The sequence below is a fragment of the Ascaphus truei genome, unplaced genomic scaffold (genome assembly GCF_040206685.1).
Source record: "Ascaphus truei isolate aAscTru1 unplaced genomic scaffold, aAscTru1.hap1 HAP1_SCAFFOLD_742, whole genome shotgun sequence".
NCBI lineage: Eukaryota > Metazoa > Chordata > Amphibia > Anura > Ascaphidae > Ascaphus > Ascaphus truei.
In genome coordinates this window covers 77,391-102,753 of record NW_027457077.1, presented here as the reverse complement: position 1 = coordinate 102,753, position 25,363 = coordinate 77,391, and the positions used below count along the sequence as shown (strand labels likewise).

General features: G+C 47.2%; 1 pseudogene; it reads right to left on the bottom strand.

The window, feature by feature from the left end:
* Nucleotides 1-25,363, bottom strand: part of LOC142486107 (importin-8-like) — a 68,942-nt pseudogene that overhangs the window by 24,450 nt on the left and 19,129 nt on the right.

Below are 25,363 nucleotides of genomic sequence, written 5' to 3'. Positions count from 1 at the left end.
TGGTTTGCCTTGATTATACCAACTGCATTTACGGTGTATGTATATATAGCCCTGGTAGGTTTGGGCTATTATTCTGTCCTCCTTTTGTGCAATAATCCCTGGTAACAGCAGGTTTGCCAGTAGTTAAGATGGGTTCTCCCCACTCACTGCAGATCAGTGAGGCAGAGAAAGCAGTGCAGTCAGGCCTGTGTCCAATAAGGGACAGGGGCGGGCTCTTGTATCTGTCTTAATGATCTGCATTTCCTGTATTGAGTCAGTTGCTCCTACCCTGAGAGGAGCTGAGTCTTACCTAACCGAGCTGTCAGGGACCTGGCAGGCTTGAGGCCCTCCCCCTGGGAGAGGCTGGTAGACTTTTCCCACTACTCTGATAGGGGGTAGTGGAAGAGCTAGGCCTGCTTCCAGGGTCCTGACTGGGAGTGAAAGGCCAGGGTCATCCTGAGGGAGAACTCCTGAGAAGTACTGCTGTGACTGTGTATGCTGTACAGTGTGCTGCAGAGGAAATAAAGTGTTCCTGATTATAAAGAAGCGGTTGTGAGACTGGAATCTCTCATCCCTGAGTGGGACGTTCTATTCCAGGGATTCCACCCCATATCCTGGGGCCTGCAATAGATGGAGGCACTGTCGCCGTGAGTACGTACTGGGTATGTCCCCAGAAGCCTGTCCTGACCTTCCCCATAATACCATCAAGCGGGAGACTCAGGAGTCCTGTAAGCCAACAGGTGCGCCACACTATTATGCCTTGTAACCAGAGTAGTATTTGGCCTAGGAGACCCTATTTGCGATTGGGTGGGGGAATACCCGTTACAATTGGAGGCACTGCTGAGATAATCAGGACAGGCTTTCAGCGACACAAAACAGAAAGATTGAAAGTATGCTTCCAGAACCAGTGCTGCTGAAAGGGAGAAGTCTAGGGGTAGTCAGGAGAACGAAAAAACCTCGAAAAGCACGCCCTAGACTGCCCTAAAGGGTGAATAGATCTGGAGACGAGGCTATTGCTGTTCGAGTCAAACCTGAGGTGGGTAGTCAGGATGCCTAGGGGGTGGCCTGGTTAACGCAATTAAGAGGGACCCCTGGATAGGAACCACAATACTGGCAGCCAAGAGGGGGAGACACAAGAGTACTGCACAGGGAAGAGCCCAGAGTACTACTAGCCAGTAGCCAGACTATGAACCGCAGAGCACGTGTACTGGACTGTTATCGTGTGCAGTATACAAAGAAAGAGTTTTGCCTAGCCTGGGGTATGCCGAGTTCACCACTTGCCAGAGGCTACATGTATTGCAGTGTTCACAAGAGAGCGAGTTCCCTGCCAAACAGTGAGGGTTGTGCTACAGCAGCGGCAAAGTTTATTTGAGCATTTGCCTGTTTTGTGCCCCTTATGAACGGGGCTTATTCCGGCTGGCGCCAAAACGGAGCCGCGAGCGAGCCGCATCTTCCCCTTCCCGCGCGTTTAATTTAAATGCCCCCCTCCCCTCCCCTTCCCCGAACCTCTGGCTGCTCCCCTGGCTTGCGCAAAGCTGCGCGCAGCGTCCCCCTTACCTCTGCTGCCTCTGCAGCCTTAGGGGATGCCGGGGAACCCTGGGCCGTGTGACCGGCGCCAGAGTGACGCGCTGCACGCGCCAGGGAAATCCCCAAATGAGCCGCCGGCTCCCCCACACCGCGGCTACGGCCGTGCTCAGATAAACATTGTCGCCACTGTACAGTGAAAATTGTGGGTTCACCTAAGATGGCGGCTGCTATATGCGATAGTGCACCGCGCGGTGCAAAGAAGCTAAAATGGCGTTTCCCGCCGAGTTTGGATGACGCACGTGCTGCGTGCAAAAAGACTGAGCAGATTATTTGCAGAGATTTGGCCGGGTCTGGCGCGAAAGCTAGAGCCCCGCCTATGTGCAGGAAGTGGCACGAAAGCAGGAGCCGCGGCCCCCTGCCCTGTGACTGGCTCAGCGAAGAGTCCACATCATGAGGTAACACCCAGTGACCCTCCTCTAATCTCCACCAGAGGGAGGGGTCACAGTGAAAGCCAGAGTCACGCCTTACTATCGAGTGCCCCTCCTCTAATCTGCACCAGAGGGAGGGGGCACAATGAGAGACAATCCCAGAGCTTTACCCAAACTGAAGGAGGAGCTGGATGCGAGCTGCTGCAACCTCAGACTGATGGAACATGGCGGGCCAGAGGAGTGAGCTACCCCTTTCTTTTGTGCCCGTGTATACATAAAGTAAGAGCAGGCGATATGGACTTTGCCTATTACTCGCTGCCAGAAGGTTTCCTGGATGTACTCACTGATGGGATCACAGCTTGCGGTGTTTGGGCCCTGACTGTGCATGCCTGGGAGAAGACCTTGCTTGGGGGGCTATTTTCTTTGTGAATGGGGCAAGCCATCTTGTGTCTAGCCCGCTAATGCCTACCATTGGGGTGTACCAAGCCCCGACGACTGAGACAAGTCCCGAGCCGGTTCCAGAGACCGCAACCCAAATGCTACCGGGTGAGGTGATTGAACCTGACGAGGCCAGAGCCGGTCCTCTGGTGTCAGCAAAGCCTGATGACCCAGCGGTTATGCTATGCGATGTGGGCCATGTCAATGTTACCCATGCGAAGGGCCCGTGCGCCCCAACAAACGTTCCTTAGGGTCTGTGCACCACGGTTCCAGAGGCGGAACTCACGATGGTGGAACCCACGGAAGAGACAGTGACTGCCCAGGGAGGATGGGGATCGCTATCGCTGGTGGCGCAGAAGCGGGACCGCTTCGTGCCGATTGCCGCCAGTGACTGCGAAGGGCCCCAATGTCATTCCCCTGTGGAGATGTCCCTACCTGCATCGTCGGACGATGAACGTGATAGCAGTTCAGCGGGGGTGAGGCGCCTACCGGCGGACCCCTACAGCGGTGCTGCAAGAAGAGAGCCACTTACTTGTGATGTGGAGCGGGCTCCGATGGAGGAGGCCTTAGAAGAGGCCCCGACCAAGGCTGTGGCGAAGGAGTCCGGAGATGAGGCCCATCCCAGCGCCTACTTCCGCAAGAAAGACAGCGTCGAGCTCCCGGTACCCCGTTCTGCGGATGATGTACTTCCTGTGCGGGACCGGACACAAGATTACGCGACCTCGCGAGAGGATGACGTCACTTACAAGGCGACCTCCAGAGTGGACTGGGACTGTGCTGCGACCGCTCCGGTGAGTTGCGTCCTCTCCAGGCGAGAAATGGACCACTACATTTACAGGGTGGTAGACCAAGGGAAACGCTGGCCTGTCGTGGCTGCGTCCAAGCAACCAACGTCCCCTGTGGTAGGCCGTGGCCTAGCTGAAGCCAAGGACTTTGCCCCGGATACTGTTGCTTCCTATGCCCCAGTCTCTGGCCCCATTACCCCTGCCATTGCCCCTGTCCCATCTGGTTCGGATTTCAGATACAGTCACCACGGGTCACTGGGTGAACAGGGGGTCCCCAAGCCATTCACTGATTACAAGGACTGGGTGGGTTTGGTTCAGGTCTCTGGGGAATTGGGTAATGATGTTGTTCATATTGTACCTGTTGCTCGGGTAAAACCCTATGTACCTCCAGTGTCTGACAGAGTTGTCAGAAATCACCAAAAGTCATTACTTTATTTTCACCACTCAGTAGAGGGGGGAATTGAGTTTGAAATGGGTTTCCACTGATGAGGACAGGGGATATAGTTCTGATAATGAAGAAAGGGAGCCTTTCATCTCCAGGAGATGCCTTAAGAAAGTGTATGGGCATGATCCTCTCCGACCATTAGCACCCATGTCTAAATTATGGGATGATTGTAGGTGTCCAGTATGCCACCCCAAGTGTTATGGTACTTCTGCTCCAAACCCAGTGGACAATGCTGTGCGCAGGCCACCCTAAGAGGGTATAGCTAGTACAAGTGAATACATATCCTGAGGGTAGTAAAGGAACCTGATCCCAGGTATTACTGTTAGTAGCGGATTCTCCACGTTGGGAGTAAAACTAATTTTTTTGTGTCACCATCTAAGGAGGGTGTATAACCTGCAAATGTAATAACACTGTATTATGGTGAATAATATGTCATGTTATTTTGTTTTGTACAGGTTGTTCACCTGCAGGATTGACCCGCAAATTTAGGTCCAAGTGGGGACCATTGGATTCCACCAGAGGGAGAGTATAGTCCTGGTAGGTTTGGGCTATTATTCTGTCCTCCTTTTGTGCAATAATCCCTGGTAACAGCAGGTTTGCCAGGAGTTAAGATGGGTTCTCCCCACTCACTGCAGATCAGTGAGGCAGAGAAAGCAGTGCAGTCAGGCCTGTGTCCAATAAGGGACAGGGGCGGGCTCTTGTTGTATCTGTCTTAATGATCTGCATTTCCTGTATTGAGTCAGTTGCTCCTACCCTGAGAGGAGCTGAGTCTTACCTAACCGAGCTATCAGGGACCTGGCAGGCTTGAGGCCCTCCCCCTGGGAGAGGCTGGTAGACTTTTCCCACTACTCTGATAGGGGGTAGTGGAAGAGCTAGGCCTGCTTCCAGGGCCCTGACTGGGAGTGAAAGGCCATGGTCATCCTGAGGGAGAACTCCTGAGAAGTACTGCTGTGACTGTGTATGCTGTACAGTGTGCTGCAGAGGAAATAAAGTGTTTCTGATTATAAAGAAGCGGTTGTGAGACTGGAATCTCATCCCTGAGTGGGACGTTCTATTCCAGGGATTCCACCCCATATCCTGGGGCCTGCAATAGATGGAGGCACTGTCACCGTGAGTACGTACTGGGTATGTCCCCAGAAGCCTGTCCTGACCTTCCCCATAATACCATCAAGCGGGAGACTCAGGAGTCCTGTAAGCCAACAGGTGCGCCACACTATTATGCCTTGTAACCAGAGTAGTATTTGCCCTAGGAGACCCTATTTGCGATTGGGTGGGGGAATACCCGTTACATATATAACATATGTATTTGACATCAGCATGTATTAGGCAATTTGGTGCATGTGTTATCTATGCTTGCTGTGTGGTTTTATATTTACTTGGGGTGAGGCCGGCCTTGTAGGTTCAAGGGGTTATTGTTAACCCCTTGTTCTACATATATCTTGTGCTTATTGGCTTTTTTCCCTTGCCTTGTGTATTAGGGGTCCATCAGTATCTTCAAAGCGGATTTCCCCTGTCTGATACATATTCTATCACAGGAGGATGTCAGGGTTTGTTTTAATATTTTTTGTATTTTATATTTGATTATTTGTGCTGTTAAATAAATCATAATTTTCTTTGATATTTGTTCTGAGTATACTTGAGTGCTGAGTTGAGACGCTTTTCTTTTTCTTTTCATTGTTATATTACTTCTAGTCCATAGCGTTAGTGGTTATTATATTACTAATTTAAGTACTCATTATTTGCTTAGTCTGTTGCAAGCAGTTTGTCTTGTTGATAGAGATATAGATATAGATTTATATCTCTATATATATATCTATATATCAACCCCGTTATAGCGCAATCCGCTATAATGCGGATCTGCATATAACGCGGTTTGGGCATGGACCCCGAATGTAAAAAAATTATTATTATTTTTTTTTTAAATGTAAGGTTTTTTTTTGCACGCACACACACTCACAGCACGCACACACACTCACAGCACACATACACACTCACAGCACACACTCACAGCACACACTGCTCACTGCACACACTGCTCACTGCACACACTGCTCACTGCACACACTGCTCACTGCACACACTGCTCACTGAACACACTGCTCACTGAACACACAGCACACACACACTCACAGCATACACTCACAGCACACTGCATACACTCACAGCATCTCACACAGTCAAATACGCACACAAACACACACACACACAGAGACACACTGTCTCTATAAGGGAGCTTGCTCTCGCAAGACGAAAGCAGAAGCAGGAAGCAGAGACAGGGAGAAGAGCTGCCAGATGCCGGGTAAGTGCTGCGTGCTGTTGCCGCTGCCCCACCGGGTCTGGGAAGGCTGGGAGTGTTCTTAGGTTTCCCCCTCCGGCGGGCACAGTACCACCATAAAACCCCCGAGGACCGCACTATAAAGAGGTTAAGCTGTAGATATAGATTTATTTTTTTAACGGCAACTTAAACTGCAGCTTTACAATAGGCAGCCATACTTTGAGAAGCAGTATTTTCACCGATCACGGGCGAATGGATTGATCGGCAGCTTAAATAATTAGATTTTCTTAAAATTCAAGAAACTCCTGCATTGATTAAACTGAGCACGAGGGAGATTTTAGTTACAGTTCACTCCCTCAGAATTGGTCGTCACACAATAATATTCAGGAGCTAAACCTATTTTTGTTCTTACAAACACAACCTGAATGGAGTAAAATCTCCTGAGAAACAGGAGAGACAATTCCGACTCATTATTTTCTTCTTAATTCACACATGAAAACAACTGCATTGCTATGCAGCACCCTAAAGGATTTGAGAACATTTGTAGCAAACAAAACATTTCTGGTGTTATGGGTCTCGGCTACATTTCTCAGGCGCTACATTGAGAACTGGTCTAGTACATTTTGTCATGGCTGACCATCTGCACTTCGCCGCTACTCACCCCGTTGCCGGGATGCTCAGCCGCCGGCCGCTTTGCCACTAAGGTAAGTCCCGACATCTAACACTTACCCTAAAAAAACCCAAACCAACGCTACCTCTACCATAAAAACTTGAACCCCTACCCTTAATCCACTTTACCCTAAACTCTTACCCCAAACCTCCTACCATAAACCCCCTAACTAAGCCCTTACCCTAAAACCCCTTACATTAACCCCCTACCCTAACCGCTAAAGCCCCTTTAAATTAACCCCCTACCTCAACTAGTAAAACTCAACTTAGAAGCGGCTGGCAGCGAAGGTTCCAGTGGCAGATCGGCCGCAGAGGGACCCTCCGCCGCAGCCAAACGATGGCAGTCATTTGATGTTATCGTCTGATAAATTGTGTTCCCTTGTTTTTTTTTAAAATGTTTAAATCATTATAGTTTACTTAGTTTCTAAAATAACTTGGTTCTCTCCCTTTTGTAGGGTCTTCTGGTTCATTTTTGTTCCGTTATATAGATAAAGTTGGCAGAGTTATTCTTGGTCGTTATGTTTCATGACTATGCCAGTTTTAATCTGCTGATAAGATGCCTATTGCAGTATTATGTGCTTCCTGGGTTCAGTCTTGGCTGTCCAGGTAAGAAGCATGATGTGTCGTGGGTGCTTTCCCCGTTTTTTTTGTCTCGTGCCGGTCACAAAGTTGGCATGGTTACTCTACTCCTGTGTTTCGGCTTCCTACCAACTCTTTTTTTGCTTGCTCAAATGTATTTTCCCTTGCGGTTTATTTTTCGATCAAATGCGTCTCAACAGGTTATTCTGGGGGAGGCGGGGATGGGGGGGGGCTAATGCTATGCCACTCAACATAACCTTCACTGCATAGTCTCATGTCTTTGCTTATGATAATCCATCAACATAAGAGATTTAATAGCCCTCAGAAACGTAGACTAGCTACTGTATATCTAACTATAGAACAGAAGCAGCGGACGTCGTTTTTATACAAGAAACGCATTTTAGCAGACGTTCTTCAGCTACTTATTTTCATCAGCAATACTCCCAGGTGTTTCTCTCCTCAGCACCAGCGAAGAGAGATAGTGGTTGCCATTCTGACAAATGATAATATCTCTTTTAAAATCAAAACAGATTAAAACAAAAAAAGAGGGCAGATACATTTTTCTGGTTTGTATGCAACCGTAGGTGGTCCTCTGGTAATATTAGCCAAGGTTTACGCTTCTATCGCTTCGAAAGTTCTCTTTTTTGAGAGCACCTTTTCTTTATTAGAGGACATCAAAAAAGGTCTCATCATGGGTGGTCACTTTAAAACTGTCCTTAACACTAAATTTGATTGGTTAAAAGATCTGGAATTGGTAGACATTTGGAGGAACTTGCACCCATTGGCCATAGATGATACTTTTGTCTCAGTGCCACATAAATCATACTCTTGAATTGACATGTTGACATGTACTTGGTGGATACGCGCTTGGCCTCTCAGATTCAGCAGTCGCGTATTCAGATTACATGGTCGGATCATGCTACGATAGATATTCTTATCAATCTGGCCCCGCGCAACATGATTCATCAATGGAGAGTGATCACATCTGTTATGCATCCCCAGGTATTATTACAATGAAAAAATGACCTTGACTTCTCCGACACAAACTGCTCAACTGTATGGGAAGCGTACAAAGTAATCAGAGGTTCGTTTGTAAAAATCGCCTCTCATATGAGATAAAGGTAGAATGAAGAGAATTGAAGCTTTAAACTGGGAGCGCTCTCGTTTGGGGACTAGCCATAAATTCACTCAGGATTTTTTTTTTATAGCAATAATTAAAATTTGTGGTGAATAATTGTATTTAATGTCTATCAGATAAAACTGCACAGGCCATGAGATGGACCTCCCAGAAATATTATGAAAGGTATAATAAAGGTGTGTGTGTGTGTTTAAATTTTTTTTTGCAGTTCCCATGAAATAATAAATATACATTTTTTATAAAATATTTGCGTGGGATCTCTTATTGTAACTACTGTATGTTATTTAGAGTTTAGTCTAATTAGTCTACACAGTGCAAAATCTACATCTGTTGCTGTTGTGTGCAGGCACAAAAGGATTTCTCTTTGCCCTCAGTCTGATTCGTTGCTGAGGGGTCATGTGACCCTTCAGCACGCTTGAAAATCACTTTTGCCTGTCTCCCCAAGCGCTGAGCATTGGCAAGCGCTGAGCATTGGCAAGCGTACGTCCACATGCACAGCGCCAGAGTGGACAGGCACATTTTATTACATTAATGTGATCGCTCCAAGTGCGCGTCGCGGCAGCACCCCGAGACCCACCTTAAAACACACATGCTTAAAGAAGCGTATGAGAAGCTCCGTGATTAATACTGTACCTGATACATACAGTATACCTTGACCCCCTGCAGACACACTTACCAGAACGCCCTCCTACTGTCTCTGTACATTCTTCCTACCTACCAATTAGATTGTAAGCTCATTGGAGCAGGGATTCCTCTTCCTTAATGTTACTTTTATGTCTGAAGCACTTATTCCCATCGTGTTATTTATATTGGTTGTTATTTATATGATTGTCGTTTGTATTACTACTGTGAAGCGCTATATAAATAAAGACATACATACAAGAACAGCACGATAACAGAACTCATAAGTGTCAACTGCAAAAATAATCGGAGACCCCAATATAGCGTCCGTGCATGCAAGATGATAAACCAGAGAGAAGAAAGTAATATCAGCACGGCCACCAGAATAAAGACTCAGATCCTTGGAAGGAAATGCATCCGCCATCCTCGTAGGGAATAGCAAATTGAAATTGGCCTGGACAACGTCACTCAAACTGACCCAGAATATTGTGGATTGCAGATATGCGTGAAGGAAAACTAAAGATGAATGATTCCAAACAAGAAAACAGTCAAATAAAGTAAGTCTTCACATCCCGATTGTAATTTAGGGGTTCAGAGAGGCAAGTCTCAGTGCAAGGGACAGCGCGGTAGGCAAACAATTCAAATTTAGGAATACTTGCGAGTCTCTTAGCATCGCCATTTTGAAACAACTCTTAGCATCTCTCAGGGAAAGAAGTGTCCTCCTCCCGAGCATCAATACAGACTTTGTATCAGACAAGTTAGGTCCAAAATAGGCCTCAGAAGCTTGCCAGCCTGTAGTAAAATTTTAAAAAAAGTGACTGCTCTCTGTAAGGTGGACGGGTCTCTGCTGCCAAGTATTCCGGAGGTCACGCATACAAACACCACGATGTGCAGCTTCATCAGGCCCTGTGGAGGCACTTTTTAGTTATACTACAAGCCGCGGCCTTACTTGGACTGATTTGTTTTTATCCCTTTTTCCTTCCCGTTTACCCTCTCCTTGGTCTTTTTGTATAAATGTCTTACTACTATAATTTATGTTGGGTCCCTTTACCCTTCTCTTCTGTAAGCCGAAAATCTTGCAAATAAACAGTTATTAGAAAAAAAATTGATCAGTTAGACAAGGGCAAATAAACGAAACTTGAATTATCTCGAACCTGTAAAGTATTCATAGGAATCCCTCTGAAAGACTTTAAACAAGATGCCTAGAAGCTGCCACATCTGAGAGGAGATGGTCTGGTTGGTCAGACTGTATGCCAAAGACAGGATCTCCTCATAAAACTCTGCAAGAAATAAAAGGAATTCACAAAGATAGAACCAATTAACACTTTAATCTCACCAAATCCTAGCTATAGAAGTCAATAGGAAGTCCCGTCTGTTTATGTCAGTGTGTCACATTGCAGAGACTGCTTTCATGGGTCATAGGTTCCATCTGTGTCACCCTGTGGACAGAATCCACAGATCAATAGATCCCTTCTTTCTGCTGCAGAACAAACTGATTCCATGGGCGCTTTCTGACTGACTCAGCAGTTGAAAGACATGTGATGGACGTAACATTTCTTGGTCTCTAAATATTCTGGAGGCCAGGGTCATGTGTAGGATGATTAGCCCAGATAGGTTCAACTCGGCCCTCTTTCTAAAGCACAACAAGTCCTGTATCTTTTCTTCACTTTATTTAGGGAAAGCAGCAATAAAGACAGGCACTTGTGGAAGAGATGTTGGTGTAATGTCTCTCTGTGGGTGCTTTGTAGTTAAGGGCAGGTCAAAAGGATTCGGCCCTGCCACTGGAGCAATTACAGGAGGGGTACTCACTCAGCCAGTGTAGAAGGTGGAAAAGGAAGCCCCAGTGTATTCTGGGTAGCAAGATAGCCTGGGGACAGACCATCTGTGGGCAAGGCAGAGGGGGAGAAAGCAGACTAGCCCATTTGAGAGAAAGGCTGGGGTTGCTATAGCAACTCACAGAAATGTCTAAGGAAACAACAACATGTAGCAATAATGTTGCATGTTCTCATACAACAAGCTGCTGAGACAGGGGAAATAACAGCCAACTGAACAAGGAAGAAATGAATCCCATAAACTGAAAGGGGAGACAGAGGAATATGGAATCTAGTTCCAGGACACTAAATATGGATTCTGTGGTTCTTATGATGATCACCTATAAAAATATTTTTTTTTAAAAGAAGACGATCCGTTGAAGACAACTGTATTTTTGTAAGAGAATTGAAAACGATTGAAATAATTCAAAGTCTTTGTTACTTGTCCTTAAACTGTCATTCCCTATACTCTAATAAAACCATGCCATACTTTAAAAATACTTTTAAGTCTTCTGAAGTTTAGGGGAAGAAGTGGTAGGTTACATTGAAATAAAATGAGATATATCATCTCGTATGAAATGAACGGGAATAAGGGAAGGCTTACATTGAATTTACATTTAAGACACACTAGCACCGCCTACCTGTTCCTGCAAAGTACTATGGCCGACTCTAAACTCCAGTTTTGAAGCTAAGTCACTGTGTTCGCAAAAATGCAAATAAATGCTGGGGATTTACACGTAATTTCTCGCAGTCACGGGGACAGTAAACCTGACTACATCCCTACACATCCGCTTCTTCCCCACTGACCAGACGGATGCATCTTGGCACTAGGGAACCAAATCTTCTCTTTTGCTTAGCAACAGGGAAGACCAAAAGGCAAAGTGTACCAAAAAATAAACCCTGTGAGGAACAAATCTACCCCCTTGACAGGTACAACTAAAAATGGGGGTTTAAAGGAGAGCAGGGAGCCATATAAAGGGTGCTGGGTTCTCATTTGTTAAAAGATGAAACCTCCACCCCCCAACTGGGCAGGGCTTTTTCCCTTCAATTCCTAGTGGCATAGAAAGAGGAGCGATAAATTAGAATTACGGACACTAGTACTGTATAAATATTAGGCATGCATAACTCTACTCAGAGTTTGCTCTGGAGAGAGGTGATTAAAGCATGCAGTGTCGTACACTTCAGAGTAGGGCAAGTCCATATCCAAGGTGTTTGAAAAATTAGAGAGATGTTGGGTGGAAAGTGTGCAACAGCGAGTAAAGGAGAACATAAGGATTGATTTTGGTAAACTAAATGGTGGGTCAGGAACTTGTCAACCATAATTCCCTGCATACCTGGCAATAAGGTCATAGAAAATTCAAAGGCAGAATCCAATATACTTTAGCGTACTGTACCAAGAAAAGATCTCTGTGTATATGGCATACGCTGATCTAAAAATTAGCCTAGGTAAGCACTGGAATTTCATTTGCCGTGGGAGAGAGATAGTCAGAAGGAAAAAGGTTGGTGGTTACTGGATTTATTTATTTATAAAATGTTTTACCAGGAAGTAATACACTGAGCGTTACCTCTTGTTTTCAAGTATGTCCTAGGCACAGAGTTATGATGTGAAATACATGGTTACAAATACTGTACATAGTTACATTAAGTGAACAGGGTTATACATTATATACAAGACATTGATCCAAGTCATTTCCAGTTTGGAAGGAGATATCCCCAAAAGAAAACTTAGAGTAGTGGTGATCTATAGAATGGCATATGTATGGATAGGGGAAGCAGACCTGATTTTGACCATTCTAAATCTCCAGGAAGAATATACCATACTCAAGCTACGATATTCTTAGAACACATTCGTTAAAAAGGATATATCAGAACTAAACTACAGATTCTAAACTAAGAAAACCTAAAAGTAGTTGAGCCGAGTCAGATTGCTGTAAGGTCAGCCGTAAGAGGAAATACTAATCAAATTTGAACTGTTTACTTATGAAAATAAGAAAAATAGGAGATGGGGCACACGGATTTAAAAAATAATGAAAATGTATTCAAGCATGTGCTTTAATAAATGTATGCTTTAATAAATTTTCATTATTTTTGAAATCCGTGTGCCCCATCTCCTATTTTTTTTAAAAAAATATACACCTATATCAAACAATACAAAAAAAAACTTACAGGGGAGATTCTTGCTCTATGGAATTACCAACCAAGGCTGAAGAAATGTAACCTGCTGAAAATATATTCTTTATTGTAACAGCAGGGATGATGCAGAATTTGCTTGCCGTGGAGAGTGATGGAAAAGATTTCTCTTCCTCTAGAGCCGGGGTGGGCAAAGTGAGGCCTGCAGGTCGGATGATTGCCTATGGTGCAGGCGACTGAGGCAGCGTCAGTGGCAGCAGCAGCAGCTCGGCAGCTGAGACAGTAGCATGGCTGGAGCCCACCCAGGTGGTCCTAAAATGGAAGTTAGGATGGACTGAAAGTCGGGCCCAACTTCCATAAATCACTGTATGGGTGGACATCCAGCCACAGTGCCGTCACCTACGCACGCAGAGCATCTGCTGCTGCCTCCGTTGCCCGCACCCCATGTAGAGACCGGAGGAGAGGGGGAAGGGAAGTTGGGGAGAGGAGGGAGATTGAAGGACAGTGAGGGATAAAGAGGGTGAGTGAGGAGGAGCAAGGGGAGCAAGGAGGAGGAAGGGGAGGAGGAGAAAGGAGCAAGGGGATCAGAGTGAGGAGTGAATAGGGAAGATTAAAAAAAAGAAGAGTGATTATTAAAAGAGAAGAGGGAAAGTGAGTGAGAGAGTGAGGTGGGTAGGTGAGATGCCGGTTGCGAGAAGGGGAGCTATGATAAACTTTGCGAACCCCAGACTTTGTGTAGATTCTACATTATGTTTGCAGCCGGCAACGTTTACCCAAGCTTGTCAAGTGGCCCTCCAACCCCAAAAAATTGCCACCCCTGCATGATCTATAACACAAAAAAATATTATATGCAGTGTATGTGTAGTAAACCAATGTTTGGAAACCAAACAAAACCTGGGTTTGTGCATAAAGGCCAGCCAGGCTCATGAGTCCTGTTATTTAAAACATGAATATTTGAAAGATACCTATGATGTGTTTCTGCAAAACAAGGCCAATGATCTGTAAACATATTTCCTCCAACTGCTGTTTTACCTGAAAAAAAACAAAAGAGGCTACAATACCGAAAATAAAAGGTGTCCCAGTAAAGAATAATTTCCAGGCACAAACAAACAAAGCAGACAGTGGAAGAAAAGAGAAGGTGCTATGCGGGATCACTCAGCAGAGAGCAGTTAAAGGCAGTAGCAGAGTGCACTCACCTCCGTGTAATCCTCCACCACGGTCAGGACAATATCGATTGTGTGCAGGATGCCCATGGCCATCACTGTCTTATCCTCCACCTCTTCATACTCCTCACTCTGAAGAACCTTGACAAATATGTCAGCCTTGAAAGAAAGACACAGTGTCACACTGGTGTCAAGATGTGAAGCATAATATCACTGCAGCGTAATTGGATAACCAGGAGGTAAATTAAACTGAGGCATAATGCGGCTTATCACACATTTAGATTTTGCATCAAGAGCTTTCACATATTTGCCTTAGAAGATTAAGATGCACAAGATGGATAAAACAAGCACTAAGACTCCTAAAATAGCAGCTGATGAACCAAATATAAACCCTTGCTGTAAAGCAGCAGGGATAGCCAACTCAGGTCCTCTAGGGCCACCTACAGGTCAGCATTTAAGGATATCCGTTTCAGCACAGGTGGGCTCAACCAGTGGCTCAGTTGTTGACTGAGCCACCTGTGCTGAAGCAGGGATATCCTTAATTCCTGATCAGTTGGTGACCATTGAGGACTGCAGTTGGACACTCCTGCTGTAAAGTATGAGATATTCCTGAGTGTTTGGAATAATGGTGATGTCTGTGATGGACAGGACAGGCAGTAAGTAGGTGATGTGATGGATGCTAAAATATCCAGTTATTTTTCCCAGAATTCCAAGATTGAAATCACTTCAATATCACATTATGATTCCAAAACGACATGCATTGCAGAGAATGTTTTTACTGGACTCCAATATGCATTGCATTGACTATACCCAACATAAACGTGTTTTTCGATCCCATACAGTACCATATGTTATAGACGTCTGCTGTAACTAAAGGGTTAACATTTCTAAAGGCAGCAGTAGTTTAGCCACAGAGTATATGCCAATGTAGGAGTGGCTCAGTGAGTAAAGACCCTGACTGGCACTGAGTTTTAAGCAGGGGAACCTGGTTCAATTCCCAGTGTCAGCTCCTTGTGACCCTGGGCAAGTCACTTAATCTCCCTGTGCCTCAGGTACCAAAAACATAGAGTGTAAGCTCCATGGGGCAGGGACCTGTGCCTGCAAAATGTCTCTAAAAGGCTACGTAAAACTAGTAGCACTATACAAGAACATGCTATTACTATGATTATTAATAATGTATTCTACTCTACATATTTGCCTCTGCACCTTTCTCGTAACTTGCCCTTGAAAGCCAGGTCAAATCCATCCTGCAACATCCCTTACACACATGTAAAAGGTGCCGTGAAAGTTCAATTCTTAAGGGAAGCCTATCCAACATCCTCCTGCCCCCATACTGACACAAGCAGAGCCAAGCTGGCCCCATACTGCTCATGGAGACCAGCTTAAGAACCAATCTGGTCAGTCTCCTAGCATTATATGTTGCTAGCCCCTCGCCCAACATTACACCCTGCCCAGCCAGTCTCTCCCCCACTATACCTTGTGCGCTCACTCTCTCCTAGAATTGACTTCATAAGCTCATGTTTACAGACTCTTTTCTCTGTCAGTGTTCATAGATTTGTGCTACGTGAAGGTGAAAGAAAACGGCGCTAACTCTATTAGTGTACACTAATAATATACAGTGAATATTTTGACCAAATCAATTAATTGTTAAACAGTGATATTGTGTTCAAATAACGTGATAATATTATTGAAAGGTTCAAACCCCCTGCTCAAACCCAGCTGGTGGGGACTGGTTTCGCTAGTCCCACAAATCGTCACTCTCCAGTTGTAATCCAGGGGGAGCATGAAGGGAAAAGAACATAAAACAAGAAAAACAATCTAAGTGCAGACAATAAAATTCAAGTGATATAAATTCTGCGTTCTTTCTTGGCTCATATGTGATGTCTACTTACAAGATGTAAGTCAAAATCAAGCGGTTTTGACACTCAATGGTCTCTGCTGTGCAGGTATTCCCACCAGGTGATAGGGTCTCCAGCTCTCAGCTCCGCAGCAAAGTGTATGTAAAAGAAATACAAACCATAGTGCAGACCAGTATAATGTAAAAAAAACTAGACTTTATGGGGTTTAAAAAATGAACACTTACAATAAAAACAAGTATTTCAGGCATGTACCACAATCATTGTGATCAAAGAGAGAAGATTTTTTGGTTTACACTTCAGGCTCACCCGCCTCCTCCGGTGTGACTTGGTGTGGACCACCACTCTCAGGGACTTTGTACCTCCAGCGGTGGGCGCATTGATCCAGGTCTCTCTCCCCTCGTGGGTTCCCTCTTCTGTGGGTCAATCACCTTCCCATAACAGCTGCCCGCAGGCACTGTGGAGTTCTCCACTGGGATACAGCCTCTCGGATGGATGTTTCAGCTTCACTCGCACACCGATGCGTCACTTCCGCTCCGTCCCGATACGTCACTTCCGGTCGCGGTTCTGTGAGTATCTGTCAGTAAATTTCTCCTCTCTTCTCTCTCCTCTCTGGGCGGCTACCACTCTACGCGTTTCGCCAAAAAAGGGTGTGTGGCTTCCTCAGGAGTGTACCGCCCCCTAATCTAAGCCCACTTGTGAGAATAAGTAACATCTCCCCTATTATGGAAACAATGATAAGACACAATTTAACCCCTTCCCTGCTAGATAGAAATATGCTAATGTAATCATATACAGCATGAAAATATTCTGATTCAACCCTATATTACCACAGTTAATCCCTATTATATTACACTGTTTCCAATTTTTTTGGACAAAATTTAGATTCCATAGAATCACCCTCCTGACGATCAGATTACCCATAAAAAAAGCTATGAGTATTATCCGTTTTATCACCTCATATTGCGGTTCCAGAAAATAACAGGTTAATCCTGTCATGAGTCAGAGGTTTTTTTCCCTATTTGGAATCGCTCCTTCATGCATACAAAGGCACAGATGATAATAAGTGCAGACCAGTTTTTTATGCACAAGTGTTCCAGATCAAATTCCAATTAAGGAAGGTATATAATGTCACCTTAGAGTAGGGGGCGGTACACTCCTGAGGAAGCCGCACACCCTTTTTTGGCGAAACGCGTAGAGTGGTAGCCGCCCAGAGAGGAGAGAGAAGAGAGGAGAAATTTACTGACAGATACTCACAGAACCGCGACCGGAAGTGACGTATCGGGACGGAGCGGAAGTGACGCATCGGTGTGCGAGTGAAGCTGAAACATCCATCCGAGAGGCTGTATCCCAGTGGAGAACTCCACAGTGCCTGCGGGCAGCTGTTATGGGAAGGTGATTGACCCACAGAAGAGGGAACCCACGAGGGGAGAGAGACCTGGATCAATGCGCCCACCGCTGGAGGTACAAAGTACCTGAGAGTGGTGGTCCACACCAAGTCACACCGGAGGAGGCGGGTGAGCCTGAAGTGTAAACCAAAAAATCTTCTCTCTTTGATCACAATGATTGTGGTACATGCCTGAAATACTTGTTTTTATTGTAAGTGTTCATTTTTTAAACCCCATAAAGTCTAGTTTTTTTACATTATACTGGTCTGCACTATGGTTTGTATTTCTTTTACATACACTTTGCTGCGGAGCTGAGAGCTGGAGACCCTATCACCTGGTGGGAATACCTGCACAGCAGAGACCATTGAGTGTCAAAACCGCTTGATTTTGACTTACATCTTGTAAGTAGACATCACATATGAGCCAAGAAAGAACGCAGAATTTATATCACTTGAATTTTATTGTCTGCACTTAGATTGTTTTTCTTGTTTTATGTTCTTTTCCCTTCATGCTCCCCCTGGATTACAACTGGAGAGTGTTCATAGATTGCCACATTGCATTATTGTCTCTCACCTTCTGTTACTACCTTACACAATATCTTGCTGCCTTATAATCTTATACTATATTTGTGAAAGCACTGTATGCCTGTCTGGATGTCTGCATGGTCTCTGTCCCTAGGGGAAATCTCATTGGTCCCTTGGCCCACCCTCCCCCGCACACCTCTCATTGGCCTGAGGCGGAGTGACGGGCCAAAGGACACACACACACACACACACACGCACACACACACACACCCCTCTCTCTCTCTGTCCTCTCCCCCCAAACCATCACACTCACCTCCCCCCCTCCCCGGTGCTCCACTCAGCTCCCCCCCCCTGGTGCTCCGCTCAGCTCCCCCCCCGGTGCTCCGCTCAGCTCCCCCCCGATGCTCCGCTCAGCTCCCCCCCGGTGCTCCGCTCAGCTCCCCCCCGGTGCTCCGCTCAGCTTTCCCCCCCTGTGCTCCGCTCAGCTCCCCCCCCTGTGCTCCGCTCAGCTCCCCCCCCGGTGCTCCGCTCAGCTCCCCCCCGGTGCTCCGCTCAGCTCCCCCCCGGTGCTCCGCTCAGCTCCCCCCCGGTGCTCTGCTCACCTCCCCCCCGGTGCTTTGCTCACCTCCCCCCCGGTGCTCCGCTCACCTACCCCCGGTGCTCCAACAGGCAGTGGGCAGGCAGCCTGCAGCTGCCATGCGGCGCCTAAGATGGCGGCACCCGGAAGGACCCCCTTCCTCCCTCGCGGAGTAACTAAGATGGCGGCGGCCAGAAGGAGAGGTGACGTGTGTGTGTGTCTCACTGTGTGTGTATGTGTGTCACTGTGTGTGTGTGTGTCTCACTGTGTGTGAGTGGGGGGGGGACACTGTGTGTGTGGGGGGGGGGGACACTGTGTGTGTGTGTGTGTGTGACACTGTGTGTGTGGGGGGGGACTGTGTGTGTGTGTGTGTGTGTGTGTGTGTGTGTGTGTGTGTGTGTGTGTGTGTGTGTGTGTGTGTGTGTGTGTGTGTGTGTGTGTGTGTGTGTGTGTGTGTGTGTGTGACACTGTGTGTGTGACACTGTGTGTGTGTGTGTGTGTGTGTTACACTGTGTGTGAGTGTGACACTATGTGTGTGTGTGAGTCACTGTGTGTGTGTCAGACACTCTAGGGTGGGGACCGGAGCTACGCATGGGGGGGGGGTCCTGTCCACTGTCCCCCCCCCTCCCATCCACTGCCCCCCCTCCCGTCCACTGTCCCCCCCTCCTCCTATCCACTGTCCCTCCCCCCTCCCCTCCTCCTGTCCACTGTCCCTCCCCCCCTCCCCTCCTCCTGTCCACTGTCCCTCCCCTCCTCCCCCCTACCCCCCCCTCCTCCCCCCTTCCCCCCCCCCCCCTTCTCCTAGCGGGAAATTTAACTCATGGGCAACGCCTGGTCTTTCAGCTAGTGAAAGATAAAAATATGTATATCTCTTTATTTATATAGCACCATTAATGTACATAGTGCTTCACAGCAGTAATACACTTGACAATCTTATATAAATAACAAATAATACAAACAACAGATCAGTGCTCCAGACAAAAGTAACATTTAGGAAAAGGAGTTCCTGCTCCGAAGAGCTTACAATCTAATTGATAGGTAGGAAGGACGTACAGAGACAGTAGGAGGGCATTCTGGTAAGTGCTTCTGCAGGGGGCCAAGCTTAAATATACATTACATATAAAGAAAATATTTTCCCACTTACCAGATGCCTTGTCATGTCTACTGCAATGGGAGCCACCTCCTGGCTGTATTCACAGATCCTCTTCTGAATAACGTTGGTCAGGTCATCGTTCTCCGTCTCTTTGACTATGTGAAGCAGTTCTTGCATAACATGCCTGATGTATGGTCTCAAATGCTCTTTAGCTAGGAGACACAAAGCTGCAGTCAGGAAGTAACTACAAGACAACACAGCAAAGATCCAAATCACAAGACAGCCAATAATAAAGCAGCCAACCATGAGGCAGCAGCCAAATTACATGCAGCGAGAGAGCCAATCACAAGAAAGCCAAGAAAATAGAAGAAGAGGTAGCAAAAGAAAGAATGGATTCAGTGCCAAATACATGTCAGATTGATAACAGACAGAGAGTAAGGGGAGAACATTGTTAGATCCCGCAATTATCCCATCTAGGAACCATAAACAGCATAATGCTTCACAAATGTCCATCACTTGTCTTACCTGGCCCCTGGTTGCTTATCAACATCTGCAGTGCGATCGCAGCCTCCACTTTCACCGGCAGCTCTTTATCCCCAATGAGACTTTTCTTTGCCAACTCCACCGCATTTCTCAGGTTCAGCTCATTATGGAATTTTAATGTACTGAATGAGTGAAGGACCCAGCAGGACTGTAACACAAGAGAAAGAACATGTAAGACGTTGGGGTACAGCCACTCGCTTTATTTAAGTAATAATCCCTGAAGAACAGGGCATTACTGGCCAATAATGCCCTGGCTGGAAGAGTTGAAGGCCCGAGGCGAAGCCGAGGGATTTTAACCCAGCCAGGGCCTTATTGGCCAGTAATGCCCTGTTCTGAGGGGATTATTACTATTATAGGCTTATTATATATAAGGCGTAAATAATAGACATTTTTGTATAGTTAAATAGATTTTTTTAATTAAAATAAAATGGTAAATACATGAAACCACCTCTATATACTCTTACACTGCAGATATCTATATCCACACACTGCCACCCCCTCTGTGTACACACACACACACACACACAAACTGCTGCTACACACACACACACACACCACCTCTACACACACAAGCACACCACACACATCACAGCAGCTCTACATACACACACACACACACACAGACACACACTGGAGCTCTAGACACACAACACAGCACCTCCTCTACACTCACAACTCAGCAGGTCTACACACACACACATCACAACAGCTCTACACACACAAACTCTGCTGCTACACACACATGCTACACCCATAAACACTGCAGCTGACACTCACACACACTGGAGCTCTATACACATAAACACAGTAGCTCTACACACACATCAGCTCTACACACACACAAACTGCTACTACACATACAACACACACACACACACACACACACACACACACACACACACACACACACACACTGCACCACAATAAAAAATGCAGCAACTTACTAAAATTTGCACTCCCCCCCCACCTCTACACACAACACACAGCACCTCTACAACCCCCCCACCACACACACACACACAACACTGCACCTCTATACACAACACATCACCTCTACACACACAACATACACACACACAACACTGCACCTCTATACTCAGCACCTCTATACTCAGCACCTTTACACACACACACACACACACACACACACACACACACACACACACACACACACACACACACACACACTGCTGCTGCTACACACACATGCTACACCCATAAACACTGCTGCTGACACTGACACACACACACACACACACACACACTGGAGCTCTATACACACACACAGCACCTCTACACAGATATACAACAGCACACACACTGCTACTGAGACACACAGAAACTGCAGCCACAAACAAACAGCAGGCAGCCACTTACTTATTTGCCGACCCCCCTCTCCCCCAATTCAATTGAATCTGCTCAGAAAATCTCAGTCAGCTCGGGAGGGGGAGGAGTCAAACCGTGGCTGATACTTTTTGACCAATCCCCTGCCCTGTCTCAGAGCTGTTACTTCAATCTAACCAATCCCCCGCCCTGTCTCAGCTGTTCTGAAAGCTGATTGGCTAGAAATAAACAGATTGAAAACTGCACTTTGCAAACTGCTAAATTTCCGGGCATTACTGATTGGATAATGCCCGGAATTGTAACCAATCAGAAAGCAGGGTTTTCAATAATGCCCTGAATTTTACTGCTTTAGCTTATAACAGGGGTTGTCAAACCGCGGCTCTTCGGGCACGACCGTGCAGCTCTTCTAAGGATTTGTGGTGGCGGCGGTGAGGAGGATGCCATGCGAGGGCAGGTAAGTTTTTTTTTCTATGTTGAATGAATGGTTGCCGGGGGGCGGGACTTAGAATGCCGGCCGGGCCGCAGGGGATTGGCTGCAAGTCAGAGGGTGCCGGGGGCGGGACTTACGCTTCCGTCTGCAGAGCACACGTGGTGTGTGTGTCTCTGCCCGCTCATGGCTCCTCTGCGCGGTGTCTCCCCCCCCTCTGCCCGCCTGGGGTGATAGCAGGTGGGTTTTTGTGCCTTTGCCTCAACGTTTGCCTCCTGTCCTGGTGCTCCCTTTCCCCCCCCCCCCCCGGTCCCCTTGGTGCGGGAGATGGGCGCGGGAGCGGGCAGTGGTGGCTGCCCGGGGTGATAGGCTGCCTGCTGGGGGAGGGGGGCGTCCCGGCGCTCCCATCCACCCCCCTCCCCCCTTGGTGCGGGAGATGGACGCGGGGGTGGGTGCAGGGGGAGGCGGGGAGCCGCCTGCTCGTGGCTGCCTCTGCTTGTACTCCACTGTGTGTGTGTGTATCTGTGTCTGTGTGTGTGTATGTGTGTGTGTGTGTGTGTGTGTGTGTGTGTGTGTGTGTGTGAGTGTGTGTGTGTGTATCTGTGTGTGTGTGTGTATCTGTGTGTGTGTGTGTGTATCTGTGTGTGTGTGTGTGTGTATCAGTGTGTGTGTGTGTCAGTGTGTATGTGTGTGGGTGTGTGTATGTGTGTGTGTATCTGTGTGTGTGTGTATATCTGTGTGTGTGTATATCTGTGTGTGTTTATATCTGTGTGTGTGTATATCTGTGTGTGTATCAGTGTGTGTGTGTGTGTATATCAGTGTGTGTGTATCAATGTGTGTGTATCAGTGTGTGTGTGTGTGTATCAGTGTGTGTGTGTGTATATCAGTGTGTGTGTGTATCAATGTGTGTGTGTATCAGTGTGAGTGTGTGTATCAGTGTGAGTGTGTGTATCAGTGTGTGTGTGTATCAGTGTGTGTGTGTGTATCAGTGTGTGTGTGTGTACCAGTGTGTGTGTGTGTACCAGTGTGTGTGTGTACCAGTGTGTGTGTGAGTACCTGTGTGTGTGTGTGTGTACCAGTGTGTGCGCGTGTGTGTACCAGTGTACCCTCTGTCTCCCTCCTCCGTCTCCCTCCCTCCGTCTCCCTCCCTCCGTCTCCCTCCCTCCGTCTCCCTCCCTCCGTCTCCCTCCCTCCATCTCCCTCCGTCTGTCTCCCTCCCTCCGTCTGTCTCCCTCCCTCTGTCTCCCTCCCTCCCTCTGTCTTCCTCCCTCTGTCTCCCTCACTCTGTCTCCATGTCTCCCTCCCTCCCTCTCTCCCTCACTTTCTCTCTCCCTCACTGTCTCCCTCCCTCCGTCTGTCTGTCTGTCTCCCTCTGTCTGTCTCCCTCCGCTTCCCTCGGTCTGTCTGTCTCCCTCTGCCTCCCTCCCTCCCTCCATCTGTTTGTCTCCCCCTCCCTCCGTCTCCCTCCCTCCGTCTCCCTCCCTCTGTCTCCCTCCCTCCGTCTCCCTCCCTCCGTCTCCCTCCCTCCCTGTCTCCCTCCTTCCCTCTCCCTCCGTCTCCCTCCCTCCCTCCCTCCCTGTCTCCCTCCCTGTCTCCCTGTCTCACTCCCTGTCTCACTCCCTCCCTGTCTACCTCCCTCCCTGTCTCCATCCCTATCTCCCTCCCTCCCTGTCTCCCTCCCTCCCTCCCTGTCACCCTCCCTCCCTCCCTGTCTCCCTCCCTCCCTGTCTGTCTCTCTCCCTCCCTGTCTCCCTCCCTCTATCCCTCCCTGTCTCCCCCTCCCCTGTCTCCCTGTCTCCCTCTCTCTCTCCCTCTCCCTGTCTCCCTCTCCCCCTCCCTGTCTCCCCCTCCCTGTCTCCCTCTCTTCCTCCCTGTCTCTCCCTCCCTGTCTCCCTCTCCCCTCCCTGTCTCCCTCTCCCCATTCCTGTCTCCCCCTCCCTTTCTCCCTCTCTCCCTTCCCCCCTCCCTGTCTCCCCCTCCATGTCTCCCTCTCCCCCTCCCTGTCTCCCCCTCCCTGTCTCCCCCCTCCCTGTCTCCCTCTCCCCCTCCCTGTCTCCCTCTCACCCTCCCTGTCTCCCTCACCTTCCCTGTCTCCCTCACCTTCCCTGTCTCCCTCACCTTCCCTGTCTCCCCCTCACCCTCAATGTCTTATCTTAACTGCCTTATACCTACACCTAAGTAACCTATCCTGCTTTCTTCCAGATCTGACTCAAGTTTCACGCGGGAGATATCGGAAGACAGGTAGGAAACACCTCCCCTCCAGTATAGTACCTTGAGGGACTGCGGATCAGGTAAGATCCCAGGCGGGATTGCTGCTTTAGAAATTGTGAAGAGGGGCATCCTGACACTGGTTAAGGGGTTCAGAATCATTCACATCTGGCTTTTTTTTTTGGTTTGATTAGTGAGGTCATCCGACACACACACACACACACACACACACACACACACACACACACACACACACACACACACACACACACACACACCACACACACACACACACACACACACACACACACACACACACACACACACGTAACAAGGACTAATGGTAGTAAACTATAAGTGTACTACAATTAATAAACTGTTATGTAAAAAAAAAAATGTGTCCAGGTTTTTAATTTTCAAAATCTGGTCACCCTAGGGGGGGGGGCAGCCTGATGTGATGGGGGGGAGGGAGGGTGTAAGATGATGATGGGGTCCAGCCTGATCTGATGGGGGGGGGCGGGGTAAGGTGATGGGGGGCCAGCCTGATGTGATGGGGGAATAATGATGGGGTGGCCAGCCTGATGTGATGGGGGGGGGGGGGGGGGGGGTGTAAAAATATATTTATGGCTCTTTGAAAAATTCTAAATCGTTGTGCTACTCATATTTGGCTCTTTTGGACTAAGAGTTTGATGACCCTTGGCCTATAATAATAATTCAACCGACCGTAAGAACGCACTCTTGCATGGAGGTAGCCCAGGTCAGAGGAGAAGAGGGGGAAGACCTGATTCTGAAGAAAACCTTCCATCTAATCCTTGTATACAGATTTCTGTAAGTACTGTAAGTGAAAAATGAACATATTGAGTAAAAACATTGTGCTATGAATAATATATACCATGGTCTGCCTCACTCTGCTCTGCGGTGTCAACGTGTTGCAGAATCCAAACACAGCAAAAAAAATTACAAATACTACATCTGTGGGAACATCTGGAATTACAAGGTCAGAATTGAGACAAACCAACCTGTCGACTGTCTATAGAAGGAGAAGAGAAGAATATCCAGACACTCCTATGGTCTAGATTAAAAAAGTATAACATTTATTGAACTGGATCAACATTTCAGTCCCACCTTGGATCTTTGTGTGATGTTTTGTGCATGCTATAAACATGCTATCTTGACAAAGCCAACAAACTGTGCTTATTCATCAGGATCACAAAGATTAAATTAATACCAATACAGTACTGGACACATATGTAGACAAATCTATGTCTTGAAATATAATATACAGTATGCACATATATCACACACATATTACAGTCTTACAGAATGGCTGATCTCGCTCAGACCCGTGGTTTATTTTTGTCTTAGAGTTATCATTTCGTGTGGTTACTACCAAGGATTTAAGATAAAGAATTTAG